This window comes from Protomyctophum parallelum, assembly GCF_964188405.1.
Source record: "Protomyctophum parallelum genome assembly, chromosome: 7".
Taxonomy (NCBI): Eukaryota; Metazoa; Chordata; class Actinopteri; order Myctophiformes; family Myctophidae; genus Protomyctophum; species Protomyctophum parallelum.
The window spans coordinates 11,544,810-11,571,345 of record NC_139705.1 but is presented as its reverse complement, the minus strand read 5'-3'; the positions used below and the strand labels follow the sequence as shown (position 1 = coordinate 11,571,345).

Here is a 26,536-nt window from a genome sequence, read left to right as displayed (position 1 = left end):
CAAACATTAAATTATCTTTATTGTTAATGGCATTTAATGTTTGCGTTAGGGACAAGATGACGAAAAATTTCCCTTCATTGTCAATGGCGTTTTTAAAACAAACATTGAACTAAAAACAAACATTAAACCTGTATATAGGAGGGGCAAGTGACCCTCAAAAATAAAGACATGAGTCAGCTATCCCTTTAATATCAACCCTGTCTCCAACCAAGAGATAATGTATTACAATGTGGTAATAATATGGTTGTTGTCACTTGTCATCTATGATTAGTTTAATAGCTCAGGAGACTGCTTTATGTGCATTATTGTCAACATTCATGAAACAGGGCAGTTCTCTGCCATCGCATTGTTGTGGAAGCACGGAGAATTGAGTCTACTCAAGAGGTGGCAGATGGGAAAATCCACAAATAGCTTGTTTGGATGCATTTATTCTGCCTAATGCATAACACATCTATATCTAATAATAGATATGTGCACATGGTTGAGGTGTGTGTGTGTGTGTAAGACAGAGCGCGGCAGGGAAATGGAGATATGGAGTGCAGAATTGAATGAGCGAGAGGGAGAGAGAGAGAGGGAGAGAGAGAGCAGTGCGTGGGAGATACTGAAACACCTTTTGATAGTTGATACTGAGCAGAGTGGAAGCGTATCGTGCCGCTAAATGACTGTCTTTGTGGTCGTGCTGGTGAATGGATTGAGGAGGCGTGGTGCAGCACTAGCTCAATAAGTTACATCATGGCAGGAGGAGGAAAGGATGGATGGATGGATGGCAGGAGCGAGGGACGGATGGAGAGATGAGAGCTACACCCATAGCTCATCTATTCCCGTGCACAACCGCAGCAGGAGGGCAGGGATGCACGGAGGCCACGGCAAGCCAATTACCAAACTAATTAAGTAACCTGCTAGCTGGCTTTGAACTGCAGCCCCCCTCCGTATCAGCACTGGCTTCACTGCGGCAGCCGTGGACACACTCTCACTCCCCCACCCCCACCCCCCCCTCTCTGACACACGCACCTCTTTGTAAATGGCTGGGGAGAGGCACGGAAATGGCAAAACAGTAATCACATTTTCTCACGCTTTCAGTTGAATTACAAACATGTACAGAGCCATTGGTCGGAATTGAAAATGTGAAGGGTGGGGTGGGGGGCTGTGGTTCACCGTGCAGGAGATTCGGTGAGCCGTGTGTTTGGAGGGAGGGGTATTGGCTTAAACATAGCAACGATAACAAAACGGTCAATACTACAAGACAGATATTGAAGATTGTATTTCTTACATCCCATACACAGGTATACAAGAGTCAAATTCGTAGGTTTCCGTGGTGGGGAGGTGGCCGTGGGTTCAGTAAGCGAGAGCACATGGGAAGGGGGTGAGTGAACAGTGACGGGGGGGGGGGGGGGGGGGCAAGTATGCAAGTATGCAAGAAAGGGGAGGCATGCTGAGGGTTAGGAGGGGGTTGGCATGGGTCCACTGTGCAGAGCAGGACAGGGTTAGGGTCGAGGTAATACAGGTGAGCAGAAAGGAAAGGCTGCATTAGCCACTGTTGTCGCTTCAGCATTGTTGACTAACCTTGACTGCATTCACCTCCTAGCTCTCCGCCACACTGCCTCTCAACGAGGACTGACAACGATACTCTGGAAGGGGAATAAATTGGAGGGAAAAAAAGGGAGACACACACATACAGACAGACAGACACACACACACACACACACACACACACAGGGGAGAGAAAAAAAACATGAATGATGTGTAAATGGAACAAATAAGGTGATAACAGCTTGACAGTGGAAGTCTAAGCATGGGTGAAATGGAGGCAATGAAGAAAGGAGCTGCTTTGGCATCACCTCAAAATACAAATGTGAATATAGCCGCTGAACCTACCAAAAAAGAAAAGAAAAAATAAACTATAATGCCATTCATAGTGCAGTTGACTTGCTCTATGGGGACATTGTGGGGGTTTATTCCAAGGCTCCATTCACTTTTCAATCCACTAGAACACTCCAAACACACATCTAGGTAGGGGTGTGTGTGTGTGTGTGTGTGTGTGTGTGTGTGTGTGTGTGTGTGTGCGTGCACTTGCTCGCTCTATAGGCTATAGAAAGACACACTCTTAAAAAAACGTCATGGACACGCACACACGCGCACATAAATACATGCCATCACCACGCCAGCACCACCCCCATTATCCCATGAGCCTTCTCCTCACCACCTCAACAGCTCAGAAATAAAAATATCACTACTGTGCCTCACAGCACCTGTTCAATAACACTGACATTTACCATTCACATAGTGAGACTCAGAGATTCCTTGCGTTTACTGCCTTTTAAACACCCCAAAACACAACACGTACATTAGGAATCTGTAAACATAAGCAATCTTGCATACTGCAGTCACAGTTCTCTCTCTCTCTCTCTGCGTGTGTGTGCGCGCACTGCGTGTGTGTGTGCACTTCGTGTGTGTGTGTGTGTGTGTGTGTGTGTGTGTAGATTTACAGTAGATTGAGGGGCCAAATTTAATTAAATCACTCTCCACTGTCATTTTTTAGGTGACAGTTAAATGAATGATTTTATTATTATTATTTTAATGTTAAACAAGGATTAGTTTTCTCTAAATGAATCAGCCATACACAAACCAATACAAGTGGATGAGAGTCATCACTAACAAAGAGGTATTTCTGTTAATTAAAAAATGGCTAGAATTGCCATTCAATTTGTAAGCAATCAATTCTCATTCATCAGTTGCAGTATTCCTATCCATCAGTACCAATAGCAACCATTTTGGTGACAGTCCAGCTTTTTAACCACATGTCTTCTAGCGTCTCTATTCTGGGGCGAAATATCAGCTTTTTTTGGTAAAGATATATGTATGGCGTGAAGTGAAAATGGGGGTGCTATAGTATAGAGTCCTGGGGGAGTCCGGGCAACTAATTAAATAGGGACTTGTGGCATCAAAGTAGCTTAAAGTCATACTGTGTATTGTCTGTGTGTGTTCAACTAAACAAAAGTACTTTTTTACATACAGGTAAGTGATTTTTCACTGGTAAATGTTTCACAATGTCCAGTCCACACTACACACTACCGCGGTGGTAGGCAGATATTTATTATCACTATGTCATCCGACCGCCCTAGTAAATGTGTTTTTCACAACTTCTCTGAACACTATACGTATTAAAACACCATTAGTATTCTTGAGTTTCTGCCACTTTAAAAAAAAAAAAATATGGCTGAATATCCCATTATATTGCTCGGTATATTACAAAGATAAGCAAGTCTAATTTGAGCCAACATGGTGGCAGTAAATAATATATATTTTAACACCTACATACACATCCATCCTCACAATTTTGGCAACAAAAAAGGAAAACATTACTCTTTAATTAAGCTGGGATATTCATTAATTCAGAATGCTCAGCACAGAATCATTTGTAGGAGTTTGAGAGATGTACAAAACCGTAATAGTAGCCTCAGTAGTGGCTGCTACCATGCACCTCCTGAAGTGATCCAACACTTTGTGTAAAACATTTCATATTAGGTTTTGAAATGTGAAAACAACCCCACATGCACGTCATACAAAATCAAAGTGTTTTCCACACAGCCCAGCCTTGGCACTGAACAATAAGAGGACATGCTGGGGATGATTTTAGTTTAGTTTAGCGTTTCAGTGGAAATAAAACATAATCCCATCCCACCCACAACCCACCAAGACTATAATAATTCAAAATCATACCATTCTGGGCGGGAACCCCTATTTGTATCTTACCCCCTCAGGCCGGGAACCCATATTTGGGTTCTGTACAGTATTCAAAAATGTAAAGAATTTGATTCTGCTATATCAATATTTGAAGTTTTTCAGAAACCTTAGGTCAGGATTTAGAGGCGTTTTTAGAATCGGCCTTAGGCCTGAATGGGTTAAACAGCCAAATATGGTTGAATGAGTTCACATTGCATCCCAAACGGTCAATAAGTTGTTTTGTGTGTGCATGTGTGCCCATGAGTTTGCATGTGCATGATTGAACACATATTTTGTGTGTTACACCATAACCATAACCAACCAAACTAGGATAGGAGGACAAAAGCCATTGAAAAGTGCAGTTGGCCACCTAGCGCTGGGTCTCCGCTGTGTCACCAGGTGCAGTCCAACCTGGCCAGCTAAGCAGGGACATCTGTTTGATGGCATTAGAGCCATCAGAGGACTGCCATAACCGCAGATTAAATGCTAGTAAATCTGGGGATTAGATCCATGTATGAACAGCCACATTGATTTTGCAAGCTTTTCAATAGCTGCAGGATTTCCACAGCGACAGGCGACACGACCATCGAGTGCACGCACGCACGCACGCACACGCACACACACACACACACACACGGTTCTATATGTCTGGGTTATTTTTAAACTGTGATGCAAAGTGTACACAGGGCCACAGGCTGACCTACAGCATCTACAGTGCATTACACACTAATAATACACCATTCTATTGGTTGCAGATGTATGGGAAAATTCAAAATGAATCCACTTGTCTTGTACATGAATGTCGTAAACATTCAGCTCATTTGGGAACTAGAGCGGTTATAAGCTCCACTGCTGCTCAGTAGTGTGAGGCTAGACGATGGGCTTGAGGCAACAAGAACGATTATGACACAATCTATCTAGCCTTTTCTTCTTTAGCTACATACCCCAGTGCTGCCATGCAATGCGTGTGCCCTCATACAAGCGTGTGCACACACACACATTCTCTCAGTCTCAAGCGTGCACACACACATTCTCTCAGTCTCAAATCAGTCCCATTTGACAACACCACAAACTTAAATCCGGTGCTGAAATCCCAATCCCTGTGATGTCTATTTATTTGTCTGTTGTCTTTTTGTCTCTTATTGTTTATTCATGGTAAAATGAATACATAAAAAAAAAAAAAACCCAAACCCTGGGCTGGGACTGATCTCAGTGGCTGGCTGACATCAAAGCCAAAAGGTCTGCTTTCATGGCTTTGTCTGCCTCCGTCTTTCTCACAGAGTGTCCATCATGTGCTAGTTTAGAGAAACACCAAGGTAATGATGAAAAAAAAAAAAGGTTGACTTAACTGGAGGCAGCATGTTCGCTCTCATTTCATCACACACACACACACACACACACACAAGTGTCAAATGTGTGCTGGGCTACATGCCAGTGTTCCAAGCAGGCTGATAGAGAGGAGTGGAGAGAGGAACAAAAACAACCAGTCACTTAGTCACTCAATCTAATCTATTACGCACTGGGATGTTAGCTAACCGCTCAGGGGTAAACGCACCTTAGGGGGAAATAAGACAAACACCGCTTTTGCCGTTGCATAAGACCCATAACATTATGCCTCACACTACAAGCCTTTCTCAACTTAAAATCAGTGTGGCGACCATCTTCAGGCAACGAGCAGGAAGAACCCAACTCCCCCCCTCGCCCAAAATGGCTGCTGTGCTGCTGGTCACCACGGCTGACCTTAGCCACATATCAAGCAGAGGGAAAGCGATTACCTGGTGATTAGTGCCCGTTATGAGGCAGCTCCATTAACCTTTGAGAAATGGGAGGGTGGAAGCTGCCGTGCCTAGCCAAGCGAAAACCCCTCTTTACCACCTTCGAAAAATAGAGGGGCGAGGCAGGAGTGAGTGAGTGAGTGAGTGAGAGGGAGAGAGAGAGAGAAAGAGAGAGGGGGACGGAGAGAGAGAGAGAGAGAGAGAACTGCAATGTGACAGGAGAGCAGCTTCCATTAGGTAAGCACATTGAGCCGTCAGGCCTCCACATTCATCAACATGCACACAGAGCAGCAGTCAGCAACACCCTCGCTACTGAACCACTGCTACTGCACCAGTGATGGAGGAAGTAGACAGAGGGAGAGAGGAGGGGAAAGGGAGGGCTATTACAACGCACACTTGGACCCATCTCCACAGCACTGGGCTGTGCAAATGTTTCCGTGCATGGATCAGGTGGTTTTTACTGGTGCTTCCACTACCCTAATAGGTTGGGCCATGGACTGCTAATGGCATCATTATCATACACGAGTTGTAATTGGCCGAGCCAAGGCTGCGCCAAGATCAATGGACGGCTAAATCTGGATCAATTGATTAGCCTGCTGCTGTTAAGCTGCTAAAACATATTTTTCTGTAGTCGATGTGGCGGGGGATGCGCCGTGGGTGAATTGGGCACGTTACAGAGAGAGGCAGCCTGACATGGAGTTTTAACACATTTAGGACTGAGGCAGATTCTAAAAATGCTTTCTAAATACTGAAAATGGTCAAATATTAATACAAAAATCACACCTGTGTGAAATGAGGGGCGCTCTTGTCATCGTACATCAATTTATGTTAGCGGACATTTGACATTGCTACATAAGGTACATAAGGTGTGATTGGTTAGCCGATTTTCTCGTTTACATAATTTATGGCATAAGTTTTCCCTTCAATGTCAATGGCGTTTAATGTTTTGACATCATAATTAGCGGAATTATCTCTTATCATACATCATCATGTCATGCATCATCTCATACTGGGAGTATGCCTGTTGCCTGTGATTGTTGGTTGGCTAATTTGCTCATTTACATATACATTTTCCCCTCAATTTCAATGGCGTTTGATGTTTTGCGTCATATTTAGCGGAATTCTGACGTCATTTCTCCATTCATCGTCAATGGCAACACTTGAGACGGGCAGGGACAAAATTTGACCGGAATTTGACTGGAATTCTCTTACCGTGGTCAATGGCAAATCTTGAGACATGTGGGGACAAAAGCCGTTTAAAAAAAGCTGTGAGCGGTGCCTTTTATCATGATGATGAGAGCATCATCATACATCAGCCAATCAAATCACATTCCGTGCTACAAACACATTCCGTGCTTAAACTGACACACACAAAGCTGTGCATAGGATCGGCTGCACGTGGTGCATACTTAGTTTAGACTAGTCATTGGTTAGACATGGGTTAAGGTTAGGTTTAGGTGTGCTGCCCCGTGGGAGGTTAGGTTTAGGGTGAGGGTTTGAGATAGGTTGTAGTTGTAGGACTAATGACTGGTCTAACCAATGATTAGTCTAAGCCAAAAACTGTCTAAACTAAGTACTGCACCCGGCTGCACCGCTCAAAAATTACAATATCATGCTGGTAATATACTGTACATAGCAACAAGAACCCCAAAAGGGGTTCCCGTCCTGAAGGGATGAAACACCAAAAGGGGTTCCCGTCCTGAATTGCCAGCAGATCTGTGCCATATGATGAGTGAGTTGATATGACAGGGCCACAGAGTAACCTTATCAACTAGGAAGGTGCGCTCACTGGAGCACAAATCTTTGCCAGGAGGCATGGCCCACTAATACTTAACACCGTCTCAGTAACATCCATCTTTTTCCCTGAACGCCTGCGGTTGCTCACTGGGTTTACATGAATGACGTTAAATTGTTGGGGGAAGAATTTACATAAAACACAAATGTCCTCCTTACCGGTAGAGTAGATGCTATGATTCGTTCTCTTTTTGGGGGGATAGTCCGGTACAGTACCCAATACTCATGCAAGAGATTACTGTAAGCACATGAGACTAGTAATTTGGCGATGAAAATGATCAACAGCATTCGTCTGCAGGCTGGCAAACTGTCTGTAACTTCAATTCGCTGAAAGAGGATAAACGACCCTGGGCCGGCATAGCGGTCCAGGCACCTTGGCTGGTAATCCAGCATGACAGTGTGTTGCAGGTTCGAGTCCCAAGCCCGACAAACTTTGCCGTGTCTTCCCCCATCTTCTCCCCATTTCCTGTCTACCTACTGGGATCTATGTAGGCAAAAAAGCCCCAAAAATATCATAAAAAAAGAGAGTAGAAGCTAACGAAACAGATCTGTGACAGCTTCCGGCCAAGACGGAGGTCTCCGTCCGATTAAATAATTACGCCTGACGCCCAGGACGGAGATTAATCAAAAGACGGAACATTACTTGTTTCATAACAGAGCTCACCAGTCGATTGGGCAACATTCGATGTCATATCCGGCTAGTCCGTCATCCGAAGTGGTTCAACTCCATTTTAATGGGTGGGATCAAAAATCTTAAAACGTCTTAAAAATCTTAAAACTTTTAATGGGCAGAATAAAAATGTGATAATGATCATCGTTCATTATCAAGGGGACGCTGGGTCTAACAGGTGGACCAGTGCTGCTCTTCCTGTAGCCTAAAATCTAGGGACCGACCATCGGCCGGGCCAATATATCGGCACCGATAATAATTGTTTTATTAATAATAAAAAATTAAAATCCGATATTTCGGCCAATATTTCCTCTCTCTATGCTCGGCTAATATTTCGGCCGATATTTCCTCTATGCAACGAGGCATAAATTAGATGTATATGCTCCTCTGCATCTGGTGCTGAATGGGAATGGGAGTAGTCCACATTTGTGCTTTACAACCTGGTGCTGCTGAATTGAAGAGAATTTAATTGAAGAGACCAGCTTGATTAGTTTATTTATTTTCACAGGGGGGGAAAAAGCTTTGTTTTGTCATGTTTCATTTATAATTCAGTTTATAAGAAATGCTGCAACAAAACATTTGAGGGTATAGTATTTTGTCCATTCTTTTTTTATTTCAGTTCAATTTATAAATATCCTTAAATGCATTTAAAGAACGCTGATTTGTGTTACTGTAAATATCGGCTTTTATTATCGGCTATCGGTCTCTTTGATCACTACTAATCGGTATCGGCCATGAAAAACCCATATCGGTCGATCCCTATTAACATCTCCTCATGTCCAAACATATTTTGTCGTGACAACTTAATAATTGTTTTAAACGGACATAAAGTAGGGCTGCCATTTGCTTGGTGCAACACACATTTTGATGGTGTGCTGTTACTGCTTTCAGCAGAGACAGATGAAGAAAGCCAGATCATGGATAATTCATGACATTCTTGCATGACACAAGATATCAGTATAGGATTCTTAAATAAACGAATTTAACTTGAATCTGTCTGCGTCTCTCTCTCCCCCACCACCCACTCCATATACACCACATGTCAACAGAGCTAACTTACAGTAGTTGGTCCATGTAACTAGGGCTGAGGGCGATAACTGCATCACCGGTTATGTCATGTATACCGAAGCCAGGTTGAATTCTTAACAAAAACAAATAAAATAAATATTAAAGCACATTTTTTATTCAGGAGCTGTTGGAATTTATATTAGTGCATATTCTGTGATATGAAATGTAAAGTTTACCTTAATAAACAATTCTTGTTATGATTATAACATGACATGTCTATTTTAGATTGTGTGCACAGGGTCAGGTCAACTCTACAAGCACTTTTGATCTTGTACATCTGCTGCTTCCGCAAGCCGCACATGTGGCGTACGTGTGTGCACACTTATCAAACATGTTGTACGTGCATGCATACAGAATGCTATAATTAATAGGGTAAATAAAATGTACAGTTACAAGTTACAAACTATTTTTGTTAAGGGTTATGGCTTTAATGCACATTTTCATTGGTGTATTGATCAGAAGAAGAATATTACAGACTGTGCGTCCGAGGGGAAAACGCAGACTTACCCGCAGCTCCAGTGGCCAGTGGCCACCCACATTCCTCCTCCATTGTGTTGAATAACCTACAATGATTTATGTGTCATCACAATGTTTGGCGTGGAAATACTGCTTCATATTGTTCACTGGCGTCAACCCGTCAAGCTTAAATGTGTCAAACCCTTCAGTACAGTAGCTACACGCTGGGGCTGAATCAATTCATAAAATGACAGGTGAATCCAAAGCTGGTATTTGCGTCGCATTGTAAACAGCTGCGCCTCAACTTTATACCCACTTAGAATTTATCACTTGCGTTCACAGTTGCAATACTTTGTATGGTACTTTTAGATGGATCTTACTGCAACGGGGAGATTTCACTGGATGGACTGTGTGCACCATGTGCATTACTCGAGCACATACAGTACACACTTTTGCCTACTAATTAAATATTCTTGATCGTGCTTCTACTGAAACATTAACTTAAAAATCCTTACCACCACAGGCCGACATGCAACGTATCGTTGCTGTTGAGTTGAGTCCAAAACCGTAACTTTTTAGGAAATGGAACGAAATGTTCAGAAATAGTGAAAATAGCTCATTTGCTAGCTCAAAATGCATTGTGAACTTGTAGATCTGCCATTTTCACTACTTTAGCTTGACACTCATTACAAAGTAGGTCATTAAATGATTAAAAAACTATTAAAGAAATGGAATTTAGAGATGTGTTTCTGACTTACAGCAACGATGTCGATATATTAAGTTTCCCCTTTCTCCAGTTTTGTCAGCATTGCTCTGAAGCATTTTGGTCATTGATTGAACAGCCAGTTTAGTTTTTTCCATGGAGAAAGGCAACACTCATATTGTAGCTGAAGTTTTTACATGAACAGAAGAGTGTTCTCCATTCATAACATATAAAACAACATTTCTAAAACGGTTAGTCCCAATACTTGATTCTGATTGGCTGGTTACCGTCACGTGACCGTTGTCAATTTCACAGATAATCCACACCTTCAATCACTTTATATCATTCCCAGCTGATCCTGCAGCCTTGTAGCTGTACTGGGGAAGGGGAGCACTTGATTGCCTTGCACACGCTGGCCGTGTGGGCGTGTAAGCACCGCCCGCACTCATGACTGTGAGGCTCCAGGCAGCCCCGTAAAGACATCAATCGCTATTCTCCAGTCACATAGTCTACTTTAGCTTGCAGTGCAAAACAAGGAAGTGTGTACTGTGGCTCGCTCTGGTGGCACAAAGCGTAGCTACTTTTGTGAATGTAATAGTTTGAGGTTAATATTGCTATATGTTTGTAACCGTTTTAGAAAAGCAATAAGCCACGCGAGGCGTCAGGTCTCACTACGCCTCTCAGCCATGGTAAAATCAACAGTTGCAGTCACATATGAAAAGCACTGTCATGACATGTCATGTGGCCGTCACACAAACGTGGCTGGACAAAATGTAAGCAATGTTGTAGGTCCTAAACTGGCACAAATGACAAAACAAAATTGATGTTTGCCGCCTGCCGCCGCTCAAAATTCGGCACACGTTCAGGACACCAAAATTACATATATGCCACCACATTGCCTGCAAATATAGTAAGCGTGAAATGGCTATAGATGCCTGTATAGGTGTCATGCATGTTCATGGGTCATAGGTGCGCAGGGTATGTGTGGTGTTGTGTTACGCACATCGTGTCACTCCCTCTCTCTCCGTCTATGCATTCAGACAGAGAGAGCTGTGTGGAAGACATCTGTCCACACATCCGTCTTCATCGGTTTGGGTCACAGAGGTAACATTTCCAGCAGAGAATCCTTTCCTGGGCCACATTACAGACATGCCCCGAAGACATCCCCAGGGAAAAGTACAAGAGGCATCCATACTAGATGCCTGAACCATCTTAAATTGCTCCCTTCCACGTAAAGGAGCAGCGGCTCTACTCCCAGTTTCTCCAGGGTGACTGAACTTGTTACTCAATCCATAAAGGGAGACACCCGCATGAGAAAACACTTGTTGAACACTTGTATCTGCAATCTTGTTCTTTCAGTCATGACCCATATTTCATGACCACACCACAGCTGACACAGACATAGCAATCTTTATAAACTTCACCAATGAGACCAATACTACGTCACCACAACAATGTTGTTGTAACAAAGAGATTTACTATTGTTACTGTTCAAGTTCGATGAGTAGCCATTTCAGTGTCGAGCCAGCTTGTGTCCAAAGGATAGAGCCATTTGAATTAGCTAGTAGTAGATTCCATATGACAGACAGCTTGCACCCAACTGGCTACTTGCACTCAGGTTGCACTCCATAAAAATTTGAATTTATTGCAAAGTTTTTCTCCAATATGCAGCTTTTGCCAAGCTGTATATCCGGTCTAGAGAGAATGATCAGTTAAAGCTGTGGCGTAGGCGGTCTCTGATACGGTTTACATTCCAAGGCTTACGGTGGTTCCATAGAAACACCACTTTAATGGATTAAATAACCCTGGGCGTTCGGGGTGTTACAGTGAGTAAGTGACTAATGTTGACCTTTCTCTGCCTTGAGAGAACAACAGAAATGTGACACGTGAGAAAGAATTAATATCATTTGTCTTTCTCAATCGTCTTTTTGTGTCTGTCTCATCTGTCAGATCACCCAGAAAAATGTGGCCTGGCCACAGGTTCGGTCTAGAGACTTCTGACTGACTGGATGCTGTAGCTTACTGGGAGGTAGAGTGCAATGGAATAGTTTCTATAGCAGTGATATACAAAGGAATCAACAGGAGTGGAGAGGGCTGTGTTTGGATTCAATGACAAGTCCTGGTGTCTGGTATGTGATTATGGTCGTCATGGTAACGGATACATTGTCTGTCACAATGGGAAGAAAACTGAACTCCCTTGTCTCTGTCTGTCTCTCTGGCTCCAACAGACTTGTAGGAGTGTATTTTCTGGACTGGCCTCTGCCGGCACTCTGTCCGTCTCTACAATTTCCAATGACATACTGACACACCTGTACACCTTCTAGACCACTCGTTCCCAAACACTGGGTTGGGACCCATTTGTGGGTTGCGGATTTTTCTTTCTCCGGGTCTCTATATTTTTTGTTTCCTACATTTGTTTTTCATTATTATTATTTCAACATTAAAAAAAAAAAACATTCCCAAAAACATTTTCATGGACAAAATTCAATGATTTTCTTTTCAGTAATTTCAAGAAGAAATCTCAGAAAAATCTAAGAAATCCCATAAATTAGAAAATAAATGTTTAAGGAATAGTGAAAATAGTCGAGCTCACTTGTAACATTGTTATATGCAACAATATCATTTCTGCCATCGAATGCTGCTTATATAATGTAATGATATATATATTGTATTTAGTCCCCTTTTTAGATGTTGAAGTACTACTATATTTGTCACTGTACATTTAAATTGCACATACTTGAAATGTGCCCGGTGCATTTACGCATGCTAACTATTAGGAGCAGCGGGTGCTATTAATACAGCACCTGGGGAGCAGTTAGGGGTTTAAGTGTCTTTTCTCAAGGACAATTTGACACGTAGACTGGGTGTGCCGGGGGTGAACCAGGGACCTTCCGATTCCCAGGCAGCCTTCCTCTACCTCTCCATTCAGCTATGGCCACCCGCTGAACTATCTTCCCGTTTCCCACTTTAACCACTGTTAAATGTCATCAAAGCCTCATTTCTTGTTACTGCAATGGCTCTCAGTTCATCAGCACAACTCACACACACCTGATACAATCAGGCTGCCACCAAATTGCACTTGTGATGGAGAGACTGTCTAGAGTAGACCAAATCAACCATATGAAACGAGACGATTCATACATCCGTGTAGTTAACAAGTCTGTTATCCAGAATCATTGGAGCTAATAATGGGTCACTATATAGTCATTACAAGTTATTGTATAATTGCAATAAATAGATATATGTTCACAATTAATTGTAGAATATTGGCATGTTTTAATATCGGAAAAGCTTTTGCTTCAACTCACAGTATCTTTGAAATATGTATTTTTTTGTTATAATATTGCAGTCTTAATGGTGTGTTAACACATTTAGACCTAAAAACACCTAAATCCTGGCCTATTTTTTCTGAAATACTTCAAATATTTATTCAAGAAGAACATTGACGTCACCAAATTTGGAGCGACGCGGCTCTGCCCTGTTATTGGTTAGCAAATTACAAGTCGACTCCCACTTCCTATGCCAGATTTTCTAATGGTTTTCCCCAGGCTTTTCTTTTTGAGACAAATGTGAAGGAAAAAAATGTTCAGGGTGGGTACCGAGGCTATGTTCAGCCTGGGTACAGAGGCTATGTTAAAAGCCTGGGTACCGAGGCTATGTTCAGCCTGGGTACCGAGGCTATGTTCAGCCTGGGTACCGAGGCTATGTTCAGGGTGGGTACCGAGGCTATGTTCAGGGTGGGTACCGAGGCTATGTTCAGCCTGGGTACCGAGGCTATGTTCAGGGTGGGTACCGAGGCTATGTTCAGGGTGGGTACCGAGGCTATGTTCAGCCTGGGTACAGAGGCTATGTTAAAAGCCTGGGTACCGAGGCTATGTTCAGGGTGGCTGGCTGCGTTTAATGGTGGACATCCTGATAGGAACAACAGACTCGGAGAGGGAGATGTTGAAGTTATCCGCAAACACTCACGTTCAAGAGTATACCCATCATCTACTCAGCAAAATGACAACCAGCCAAAAAACAACCTTGCGTTAATTCATTTTCTATACAGCTTGCCGACAACCTTGGCTCATGGCCCCACCAACGGTGATGCCTAAAATAAAAATGCGCCAGCACCACAAATTACATTACCGTCAGGTTTATTTATCCCAAGCCCAGACTACCGCCATCTATGCCAGTACCCTGTCAACATCCACTCATGATGAAATTGGGCAGTAGCACAGAAACTTATTCCTCTCCGTGCAAAGGCTAATGCAGGTAAAATGCACCTGGTGGACTTAAATGTTTGACACTTAGCTTCCTGGCCTGCTAGCGAGCTAGCTCGAGTGGGCGAGAAATGAACCTTGTTATGCGTTCTGACACTGGGCCCAGAGCCCCGGCAAATAAAAACATGCCTCTCACTTACTGGCTGCCTGCGCCCACGGGCCCATACATCAGCATTATAGAGGAGCTAGGCAGCCTCAAGGTCAGCTCAATTTCCTCTTGCCCTTATGAAGCATCAGAAACACAATGAGAGGGGGCACCCACACACATGTAAAAGACATTTTATTTTGGGGGGGGTGGGGGCATTTGGAGTGTGAAGGAGAGGTGGGCGTCTAATACAATGGGCAACTGTGACAAATCACCAGGAGAGTGCCGATGTGGTCTACAGTAAAGAGTAAAGACGGGGCTACTGCAGGTATTTGTAAGAAAATGTGTTGGCGGCAGAAAGCAAGCATTAGGCCTACTTAGGCATTATCTTTGCAGATTGTATATACTGTAGTAGATTGTGTTTGCTCAAGCAAAGAGCTTATGCTTTAAGTAATAGGATTGAACGGTTTCTGTTAAGCACGCAGTCTCCACTTGTGTAACCGCTCAACTGTAGTCTATGAAACTACAGGATAATTAGGCAGGCCTACTAAATCGTGTCTCAAAATGTTACAAAATGTGAATACAATGTTTACCGTTTACCATAATTAAATTCTCCAGCTGTAACAGGGGAATATTTAGTGACCTGACGCAAACCTAATGCCTTTTTTCCTTCCTTTAGAGATCTGAGCCCATTCATCACATGCCCAGGCAATTTGATAAATTACACAGAAGCATGAAAGCTGATCTTCTGTATTGAGTGTGTGTGTGTGTGTGTGTGTGTGTGTGTGTGTGTGTGTGTGTGTGTGTGTGCGTGCATGCGTGCGTGCACTTGGTCCTGTGCCTTAGTCGGCAGTCATCCATGGCTGCCTCACAGGCTGGGCTTGACATCCTCAGTTAAGAGCCTGGGGAAATAACAGCAAATTCACTTAATGGCACCACCTCATCTATTGCTCATACAGAGGGGAGAAATAGACCTCATCTATTCCTCATACAGAGAGCAAAAGAGAAGCTCCTTGAGGTGTTACAAAATGGCTGTGTGCTCTCGGCTGCGCTGCCGTCTCGTCTATCCACAGGGTGCAGGTGTGTGGGTAAACACAGAGTGCGCATCCAGATCCATCACATGCTTCTGTCAGCCACCAGATGCAATTTGTAGTCAACTCTGACCCGTTGTGAAAAGCCAGCCGGACTGCCTGTTGATGGGGGAAAGTAGACCCTTTAAGCAGTTACCATTACTTTTAAGAGTGTGCAGCCGAGCTGTGTGCATGCAAGGTCACTCAGTGAGAGAGAGATTTCTATATAGCGTCTGAGAGCAGAGTGACACGTCAGAATTCTCCAGGACAGACTAACCCTCTGGCCTGCGCTTCGCGGGGCCCCACCGATCTGCGGACTGATATGATCGAATCTGAATTCGTGATGTAACAGGTCGTATTTGCTTTCATATATGTCTTTGCTGTTCATATGTATATCACATGACCATTCAATTTGGGATAATTGTGGGCAATCAATAAATGCCAGATCTTGTGAATCCATAGTTTAAGTGTACAGCCTGTTTATTGGACTATTAGATAACACTCTCACAGGATGGCGCATCACTGTGATGCTGCCACTAAATTCTTTTCACTGTGGTAGTACAATTTTGTCTGTGCGTTTCTTGCGTGTGTATGTTTAAGTATGTGTGGGAACTCGCCCCACTGTGAGTTCTTAGCATGCTGCCTTTGTAAACGTGTGGGAATATCTATGCATGTGTGGTTGTGAACTTGCGTGTTGGTTGTGTGTGCGAGTGTGTGCGACGTGCGTGCGTGCCCGGCCGCCTGCCTGCCTGCCTATTGGGAGGGATACAGTGCCAGTGGTATAATGGCCCCTCTCCATCTTTGTGAGAGAGGCATAACAGAGCAGAAGGGAGAGAGCCTGTGCTCGCTGGTGGTTGGATAACATCTTAGGCTAACAGCGGGTAGCCTAGCTATCAGTGTAGCTCCAATTCCCCTAGGGGTATTGTCAAAGCCCCTGACCCCAGCAGGACAAGCCAGATGACCCCTCTCTCTCCGCCTGGGACACAGGAAGAGTGAGGCACAAAGTCTCACTTCTGTTTCCTTCCTCTATTTTACTCAACATTCTACGCAGAGCCACCAGCAGCTCTGCCTTTCTTCATGCTTTGCATTGAAAGGACGCTTTGTAGCAACTAAGCACGCACAGGCTGGCACACTAACTGCTCGGTGACACGCTCATGTGCAGCCTGCTTGTGCTCAACAACGACTGCAGAAAGTCAGAGACATGGGAATTTGCCGCTACAATTTAAAATGTGAGCACTGAGAAGGTTCATACTGCAGCAGACATGTTATTATCATTCAAGAATGTTTGAGGGAGTGAATGAGGTGGATTACACCGAAGCGGCGCATCTCGAGATGACTACAAATGACAGAGCCGTGCCTAAATAACAGGCACGAATGGCAACCAGTCAAGAGTACTAAATAATCTACTGCTGTTGCAGCACCACAGATGTAATGATTTCCGTGTACAGTGTGCAACCGCAGTAGTGGTGTCTGTTAATATCCCAGGCCATAATATCTAATATGCATCTGGGAGCACAAGCCCTGAAGTGCAACGCATGATTCCTCCTGTGTGTATTACCCTTTCATAAAGCTCTCTGCTCTTCCATCTGGGAGAATAGCTTCTCGCTACTCGGCTCCCCAGGGTTAGCTGTCAGCCTCCTCTGAGCCCCCCCCCCCCCCCCCCACCCACCTCCACCACACACCTCCTCTCTGCACCTGACACTTACAGTGTTCTTTCTGTCCCCCCCCCCCCTTCTCATCCCCTGGAGAAAATGTTCATTCGCCCCGCCCACCCAGCTCCCAGCAGCCCCTGGGGCAGGGGACAATTAAAACCAAGGCAGGAGCTCAGCCAAGTGTCACAGTGGGTCTCAGATGGGGCTCTGCCTGCCTGTGTTAGTGGGTGGGGGGTTAGTAGCGGAGCTTAGAGAAAACAATATACATCTGTTTCGTTTCAGATTAACATTAATTCCGCTTTAAGGTGATGTCAACAGATCAACATATCCAAAGCAATAGAGGCTTTCCGGCAATGATACATTTGTCAATTGTCTTTGTGTAACCATTCCATTCCACATTGCCTAACACACAAACACAGCTTTTCTCTGACGTCAACCAATTACAAGCTAGCTTGCCCTGGCTGCCCTTGACTATGTTCCCTAACCTCCCTCTGCTCCCCACGTCAAACCACTCAGTAGTGCCGATGCCGATTCCCCCCCCCCCCCCCCATCCTCCTCTCTCTTGCTCTCTACTTTCCGAAGTTTCCGTCCATTCTTTTGCTCAGAGTCACTGTCCTTATGGCTGTGAAATATTTAGCAGCTCTATCTCAGCACACCTTTAGGCACAGACTCGGAGCTGCTGTCTCCCTTAGCCAGGTAAGAAGTGACAGGAGCAGGACAGACAGGAAAGAGGGCTTGGTATATCTCGTCAACATTATTAAATCATTCCTCCCCACGGCAGTCCCTGGGTGGTCTTGGGTCTGCATTATTCTTCAGTCAGGGTTCAATGGCCTCGGCTCCTTGGGTCGAGACTAGCTTGCTCCACTAGCCTAGCGCTGTGCTAAGCAGGTGTCAGGGGAGTTTCCCCTCAATTAAGCAAAGGTAAAGTAATGCCTCTCTCCATGGCAGAGCCGTGAATACATTAGTCTTGCTGTCACCACAGGCTTTGGCAGGCTAGCGTGTCGAGCAGCGTGGAGAAGACAAACAGCTGGCAGTTTCAACTGCTGCTGAAAGCTGGTTAAGCAAACTCACACCAGGATCTGTGTTAAGCGTACAAAGGCTCATTCTATACACAGACTCACAGAGGTGTTTCTCAAAACAAAACCAGCAAACAGTAGTTGTCCAGTTGGATGTAATGTATTAGTTGATTGAGAAATATGAGCACCTCCAAACATCTCAAAATGTGACAGTAAACAGCATTGCATGATTTCGTTTGGCTTCGCATTTAGACTTGGTGGGGGTTTGGCTAATGAGTTTAAATGTGCCCTCTGAGTGGATGGCATTGGAGCGCACTGAATGCTTGTGTTAATTAAAGCTCAGGGAAATAACGTATGAGAGGTTAGCTTGACCCACAGCCTTACTGAGGTATACTGCCAGGAAAAACAGTTCTCTGCTAACAAGTCGTTTTCAACTTTCAAGACTGAATATACTAGGTATATTAAGAAATTCAATTCAAACTAAAGCATTAGCACGTATCTAATGAACTAATTAGCACATTTCTCTCGGAGGAAATACAGTAATTACTAATTACCCCCACAATGTATGAATTTCAGGTATGAAGCTGTGACACAACCACAGGCTTTTGAGGGTAACTTATCTGGTTGTCATGATTACCAACCTGGTGTCTGTGATCCACAATGATTGGAGTGCAGGCCTGGTGCCACGGGGGTGCAAAAGGGTCTATTGCCCCCTTAACCCGACCTCCTTGCACCCCCATGTGAAAAGTGTGCTTTTTCCCCCGTTTGTAATCATCCTACACTTCTTCAAACCCCCACACAGTCCACAGCACCCTCTAGAGGCAGAGGCATCTGTACAGTTATCACCCCATTTGATTTAACAATAGCTGAAATAAAAATAACAGCACCCTCAAAAATTGAGTGTGTCATCACCAGTGGTTCTCCCTCTATATCCACTGGCTCCCGGTCGCTGCCCGCACAGAATACAAAACTCTGATGCTGGCATTCAAAGCAACAAAGGTATGGCTCCCCCATATCTTGCAAGTATGATTGAACCCTACAAAACCCCCGCGCACTCAGATCAGCCAACGCAGGGAAGCTGGAAGTACCCTCACTAAAAACGGCGGGACAACGCTCCACACGTCCCAAACTCTTCTTCCCTCTGGCTCCAAAACTGTGGAATGCACTTCCCATTGCAGTCAGAACTGCAGTCTGAAAACCCACCTTTTCAGACTCCATCATGGCCCATAGCACTTACCCTACCCCCTTAGATAGCATTGATGTAGACTTAGATAGCATTTGATACAGACTTATAGCATGTTATGTAGACAGCAATATAATTGCATTGTATGTAGTCATAGCACGTCATAGTACATATGTATAGCATAGTATAGTACATATGTATAGTTTATATGTATAGTTTCATTATAGATATTCCACTGTTACTTTCTTAGCTTATGCATGTTTCATGATAAATGCTTTTTATGTGATGTATTCCCATGCCTTTTTGTTCTTGCTTAATGTAAGTCGCTCTGGATTAAGAGCTTCTGCTAAATGCCTAAATTGTATAAGAGGCGGCTGGGCCAGTCTCTCTCTCTCACCATTCAACTCAATGGGAGCAGGTTTAGCATTTTGGTTAAAGGTCCCCACAAATACACAATCTTATAATAATTTGCATACACAGCGCCCACATCACGACATTGTGGTACTGCCGCTAAAACTGCTTTAGAAGCCAGACAGAAATGACATGAACTGGTTATATTAGAGTGGTGATTTAGGCTCAAACCATTAGAAATATGTTTGAAGGACATAAACAATATGATATACATTTTAAAACCCGTTTTAAAATGCATGTTGTAGTTCCTTTAAATGGACCACTTCACCACTTTTCAACCCATCTTCATATAATAGGTCCTCACTAATAATCATGATAAAATGGCACAATTTATTTCTACTCAGTCTGTATATCATAGGAGGGCTGTGGGCAGTTCAGAAACCAGTCCACAGCAGTGACATCATCGATGGGGAATCCAAGCTAATAGAAACTGCAGACTTTCTAGTCCTGAAAAGTTGCAATGTGAAAATGGAAGCCATAGTTCTCACGATAATAAAAGTCTAAAAAAAATCTTGTTTAAAAAAAAAGTCTAACGATGATGGACTGGTGGACGAGTTTCTGAACTGCCCACAGCCCTCCTATGAGAGACAGACTGTTTATCATGATTATTAGTGAGTACCAATTATAAGAAGAAAAAAGTGGTGAGGTGGTCCTTTAAATTAGTTTTAATAAAACAATTTTAACGTTCAACTTCCTTGTTTGTGTGAGCTTCCTAATTTGTTATAAACTGAGCTATTTGTAAATCCAGATTCCATACAGTTTTATGTTAATCACTATCCTAGCCCAATTAAAATGATTACAAATTCACAGTTTATTTTGCAGCATAATAAAACCTCTCCTAAGCTCACTAGTATATATATATATATACCTATAAAACAACAATGTGACTGTGTAGCCACTAGCCTGTATAAAAATATGTCAACAGCAGCAATAACGGCATCTTTTATCAGCCTTCATGTGAGTGTATTACTGTGTGCTGGGCTGGCGTATTGAAAGGGGCTGATTGATGGCTCCACTATGGACTGTCTGTCCACCTCTCTCCCTGATGAGACATGTCAATATGAAGACACATGAATGCAGCAGTCTGTCCTCCATTTTCTCCCCTCCTCCACATTCTCCTCCCCTCCATCTCCTTCCTTGTCAGAGAGGCGACGAGAATGACGCAGTAAATACACACTGCTGTGTGCAACGAAACCCAGGGCTCCGTTGCCTTTTATCTGCCATGACAGCTTGACGAAAATCAAACGTGCAGGGGAAAGAGCTAGCATTCCCTTTAATAAACTGCCAGAAAGAGCACAGGGAAAAAGTAGAAAGGGAGACACTCCCCGCTCGGCTCAGCTCCAGTCAGCTGGGATCGGCCAAGCGGCGGCTGGAGAGGGGGGGGGGGGACGTGATACATTAACAGGGGAGAGCACTCCTTCAGGCATCGACTGGTATTATGCTGCTCATGCAGAGCTCAGGCATCCAGTACCATTGCACCTACCCCAGGAGCCGTCAGAGCCAATCAGTCACGGGGTGAGAGTCGGTGCATGGGCAGGGTATGAACACCCACATCAGAGAAGCAGTCAGCACTGCAGGAGTCCCCCTGTCTGTCCACTGCATACCCTCCATGTCTCCCTGCCCACAGTCAGTCGCAAACCCTATGAGCTGCCAGGGTCATTTACACCTCCTCCCTACCCCAGTCGCAGTTATTTACACACAGATAAACAGATGAATGGATGCAAAAAGATGCATCTGAGAACAGGAGATGGAAGAATGCTGTCTGTCTGCACATGATGTGATGGGAGCCTGGATGCACACGCCTGACGGTGCATGCAGATGCTTGTATTCTAGTACTGACAATTCCAATTGAATGGGATGCCAGCAAATCATCGGTGTATGTGGAGGGATGGATTTAATGTAGTGAATGTTACAGTGCATGATTGCTGTGATTCAGCTGAATTTCAAAATAAGTTTTAAATAATGAAAACGATTATGTTTATGTAGTTTTACGAGCTTAAATCTTCTTTCACTAATGTCATGACTGTCATGAACAGTACACTGTATACCAGCTGCTGTGCTCATGCACCTTATTTCTAAACCTCATTTGTACATGTTTGGATAAATATCTGTGTAAATATGTAGATACAAATGTTAATGTTGCTTCCCCAAGGGGTCTGCGACGATGAAAATGATTATTCTTTTATCATGTTATATGACTGCCTCTGCATTTAGAAGTTATGGACTAGTAAAGATGGAACATTTCCAGGAATCCGACGGAAAGTTTCTCTACCTTTGCAGTAGTATTCATTAAAATTAAGGCATTTAGCAGACGCTCTTAATCCAGAGCGACTTAATTTAAGCAATTGCAAAAACTAGTTACATAAAAACGAGTTATCATGAATCTATGAATCATACGTAAACTAAGAACGTAACAGTGGAATATCTACAGTATATAATGCAACTATGCATGTATACTGTAGTGCTATGTCTACATAAAATGCTAAGTTACATACATTGAGCCTTTGCATTCGCCTGTAAGGTCGTTGGAGCTCGTGCAAGTGCTACAGCAAGTGCTACGGGCCAAGATGGAGTATGAAGAGGTGGGTTTTCAGACTATGGCGGAAGATTGGGAGTGAGTCTGCAGTTCTGATTGTAATGGAAAGTGCATTCCATAGTTTTGGAGCCAAAAGGGAAAAGAGTTTAGTGGTAACAAAAATCACACCCGTGTGAAGTATGGGGCGCTATATTAAAGTAACTCATGTTGATTAGGTGATTTAAAACAAACTGTGCCAACACAAACATTAAATTATCTTTATTGTAAATGGCATTTAATGTTTGTGTTAGGGACAATATGACCTTTATTGTCAATGGCATTTCAAACATTGAACTAAAAACAAATATTAAACCTGTATATAGGAAAATAATCGCCAGGACTCAGGAGAATAATCTGGAAATGTTCAGTGTTCTTGGACCCTTTCAACATACTGACTGATCAATGTTTGCCACCCTGCCGCTGCAGTTCGGCCACACATGTAGGTCCTATCATCCCTGCCACTACCTCGTTGTGTTTAGGGGGGTGGAGGGGGCAGTAGCTGCAGTTGGGGCACACAGGTCCTATCATCCCTGCCACTAACTCGTTGTGTTACTGTTTAGGGGAGTGGAGGGGGCAGACGCTTGCTGCTTTGGAAATAGACAGCAGAGCTTTTTGTTCTGACCCCACAGCTGTCACTAGCAGAAGAGAGACAGTCACCAGCAGCTCACAAACACACAGCCAGCGTACACATGCATGCACACACGCACACACATGATAGTGCAGCGTGTGTGGTGGGGGTGTAGAGAGGCCACCAGGGCCAAGACCCATGAGGATACTGTTGCTATGTGGACACATGACACGAAGCACAGGGTCGCGGGGGGGTCGCTGGAGTGAAACACTAAATACCTGGTCAGTATTACAATCTAGCTCCACCACCGTGTCCCCCCCTTAACATCACGCCCTCCCCTTATAATCCAATTATGAGCCATGTGTGTCCACATCAATCAGCCATTTTGATTTGAGCCCATGCCTTGCTTCGCCATTAAGGGATATAGTAATTGAGGCAGCACTATCATGCAGTTTACCTCCATCTGGGAGATCAAGAGGAACGCTCAATTGCTTAACAATGATTATCCTCGTGCTGATTAGGCTATAGGCCACTGCAGAATATTTACCACTGATTAGACTATGTCCTGTAATGATGAGCCATGTGGCTGGCTAACAACAAACAGTGAGGGGTGCACACTGTGTCTGACACATGACATCACTGCTTAAAGAAAACATTAAACAAACCGCAGTAATAGTCATATTTGAGAGCACCTGTACAGTCAGTGTAAACCACATCTTCAACAAAGCAGCATTTAACCTAATTTTTCTAAATCATTTCCATAATAGCCGATCTACAAGTTCACAACACATCGCACTATGACTCACTGTGAGCTTGTACATCTGACATTTTCAAATAGGTTGATAGTGGTTAATTAACTTGTCGTTTGACGATTTAATCACCATCAATTTGACGAGCAAAAAACAAAACAAAGCATTGCCATTGACTGAAATAATTAGGCTGAACCCATACCACATCATAAAGGTAACTCATTACAGGGAGAGAAATTAATTGGAGGCTAGTAGGCATTAATCATTAGACCTTATCTTTGAAACGTTGGTCAGAGATAACTAAATGGGTGTGTGAACACGTGCACTGTGCACATATAGCAGTGATATGTTTGCCAAACAATACATACCGCTTGCAGGGAAGGAAGACTCACCAGTGTGAAGTAGATAGACACATTAATAAGTGATATACAAAATGGCTCCTTTAATCCCCTAGTGAGTATGCCAGCACTTTTTCCTCATCAGTGACTGTGATATTTACAGAGGAACTCAAGTGCACTCCAGAGAGGTAACAAGAGAGAGAGAGGTTGAGGCAGAGGAGTGTGTGTGTGTGTGTGTGTGTGTGTGTGTGTGTGTGTGTGTGTGTGTGTGTGTGTGTGTGTGTGTGTGTGTGTGTGTGTGTGTGTGTGTGTGTGTGTGTGTGTGTGTGTTGTGTTGGGGGGATAACGAGATAAGGGAGAGAGGTAAGGATTCTGGGAGAGAAGAAGAAAGGTAAGGCTGGAGGGAGCCGCCGCAGAGAAGAGGAAGAAGGGGGGGGGGGGACGTGTAATATTTGCAGAGGCTTTGCCTATCTTGATCCCCAATAAAAAGGTGAGAGTGATTATGTTTGTATCAAACGGCTGATCATGACATGCTGCCGGTCTCCGTGTGCACCAATCACAGTCCAGTCAGGTTCTCTTTCCCCCCCCCCAGCACACTCTTCTCTCTACTTTATTCAGTCCCACACAGCCTCCGTCCCAAAGCACCAACTATTCACAGTGACAGATGCAGACACCACCACTGACCTAAATCACTCTTTTCTAGCACATTAACCTGTGTCTGCACACGCCACACACAGTAAATATATTATATACCTTCTATACAAACACAAAATGACAACATTGGAAAAACACTATTACGCTAATGTCTCCACTTTCCAGGACACGGAAAATGACTGATTTTCTTTTCTTTCCATCCCCCATTCCATTCTTTACAGAGCAATCATTTAACACGGAAGGCTCTTTAAAAGCCTAACCACAGAGAAAGAGGGAGAGAGAAAAGGGGGATCATAGCATGCGATTAGTGTCTAAATGGTTTCTAGGGAACACTTCCTCTGCAACACTGTGACAAGTACAAAAAAAGATGCACAACGCCAGAAAAACTGAAAATAGTATTTACTTATTTATTTTTGCACCTTCAAGGGAATGTGGAAGGGATCAATATTGCTTTAATTACTGAATAAGCCCATGTTTATGAAATGCAATAATCCTTCATTAAAGATGCAGCCAGTGGCAGGCAGGCAGGCAGGCGTCATGCAAGGGTAGAGGGAGGGAAGGACTAGTGTAAATGATTCATGGTTTGATATCCCTGCTGTATAATGGCCTCCTCAAGGGAGATGCTGGGGCGCTACTGCAGTGCCTGCTTGGCTGTATGTATGCATGTACGACTGGCTGGCTGTATGTATGTAATGTATGTATGTACGACTGTCTGGCTTTATGTATGTAATCTATGTATGTACGACTGTCTGGCTTTATGTATGTAATGTATGCATGTACGACTGTCTGGCTTTATGTATGTAATGTATGCATGTACGACTGTCTGGCTGTATGTATGTACTAGAGCTGCCAACGAATATTCTATATCCGAATATATTTTCGAATCAAAAAAATTAATGAATAACCGAATATATAAAATTAAGGTTCGAATTAAAAATAATAATAAAAAATATTTTTTAGTTATTATTATTATTAGTTTTCGCGAGACGGTGCCATGGGTAAGCGACGCGTTGTGACTTGTGAGCTTGTAGATTAGTTATATTTGCCACGCGACACGCCGACACGGGCATACATTGAAAAATAAATCACCTGCCTCGTACTCTATTCGAGGCACTATTCCTAGACGCAGACTACGCAGCGCAGGCTGCACAGGGCGGGCGGGGCCGCGGGAGCCTTTTACGTTCTTTGCGCAGTGGGTGTACGCTGGTGAAATCTTCCGTCAACAGTATCTAGTGATCAGAATCTGGGACAGGCTTTGCTTCGGTGTTGTTTCGGACAGACGGGAGAGTATATTTTTAGACAACACACAGATCTATCACTCATCAATCTTCAATCATGAAGCGACTTTATCCTTCAGGAAATTATAAAAAGATAAATAAAATGCGTAAGGATGAAATGTGTTGCCGGGTCCGGTAGCAGCAGCAATGCAGTGTTCTGTTCTGTGGATTAATACTGCCTCCGTGCCTCGTTTTGATAAGGCTGTGTGCCGTGGTAGGATTGCTCATTTAATAAAAATGTCTGAAGTTTTACTGGAGAAGGGAGAATGCATGCGTTGCGTTCCAACTCCGTTTTCAGCAGCACCAATGCACGGAGAGAGAGAGTTGCGCCAGCAATGCGATGTTAAATGTTATGTCTCAGGTTGTATTGGTGTAAATATAATTATTAATAAATCCGAATGGCTCGAATTGAAATCCGAAATCCGAATGGCTCGAATTGCTCGAATCCACGTGGGTTTTTAAAACGAATATCCGAATCCAATTTTTGGACAATTACGGCAGCAC

At 43.7% G+C, this 26,536-nt stretch overlaps 1 protein-coding gene across 1 annotated transcript in view; it reads right to left on the bottom strand.

Moving 5' to 3' along the window:
- The window catches only part of rerea (arginine-glutamic acid dipeptide (RE) repeats a), a 176,597-nt gene that overhangs the window by 135,984 nt on the left and 14,077 nt on the right, over window positions 1–26,536 (bottom strand). The window contains exon 2 of the mRNA XM_083769374.1: window positions 1,564–1,626. The gene's annotated coding sequence lies outside the window, so the exon portion shown is untranslated. The remainder of the gene's footprint in view (window positions 1–1,563; window positions 1,627–26,536) is intronic.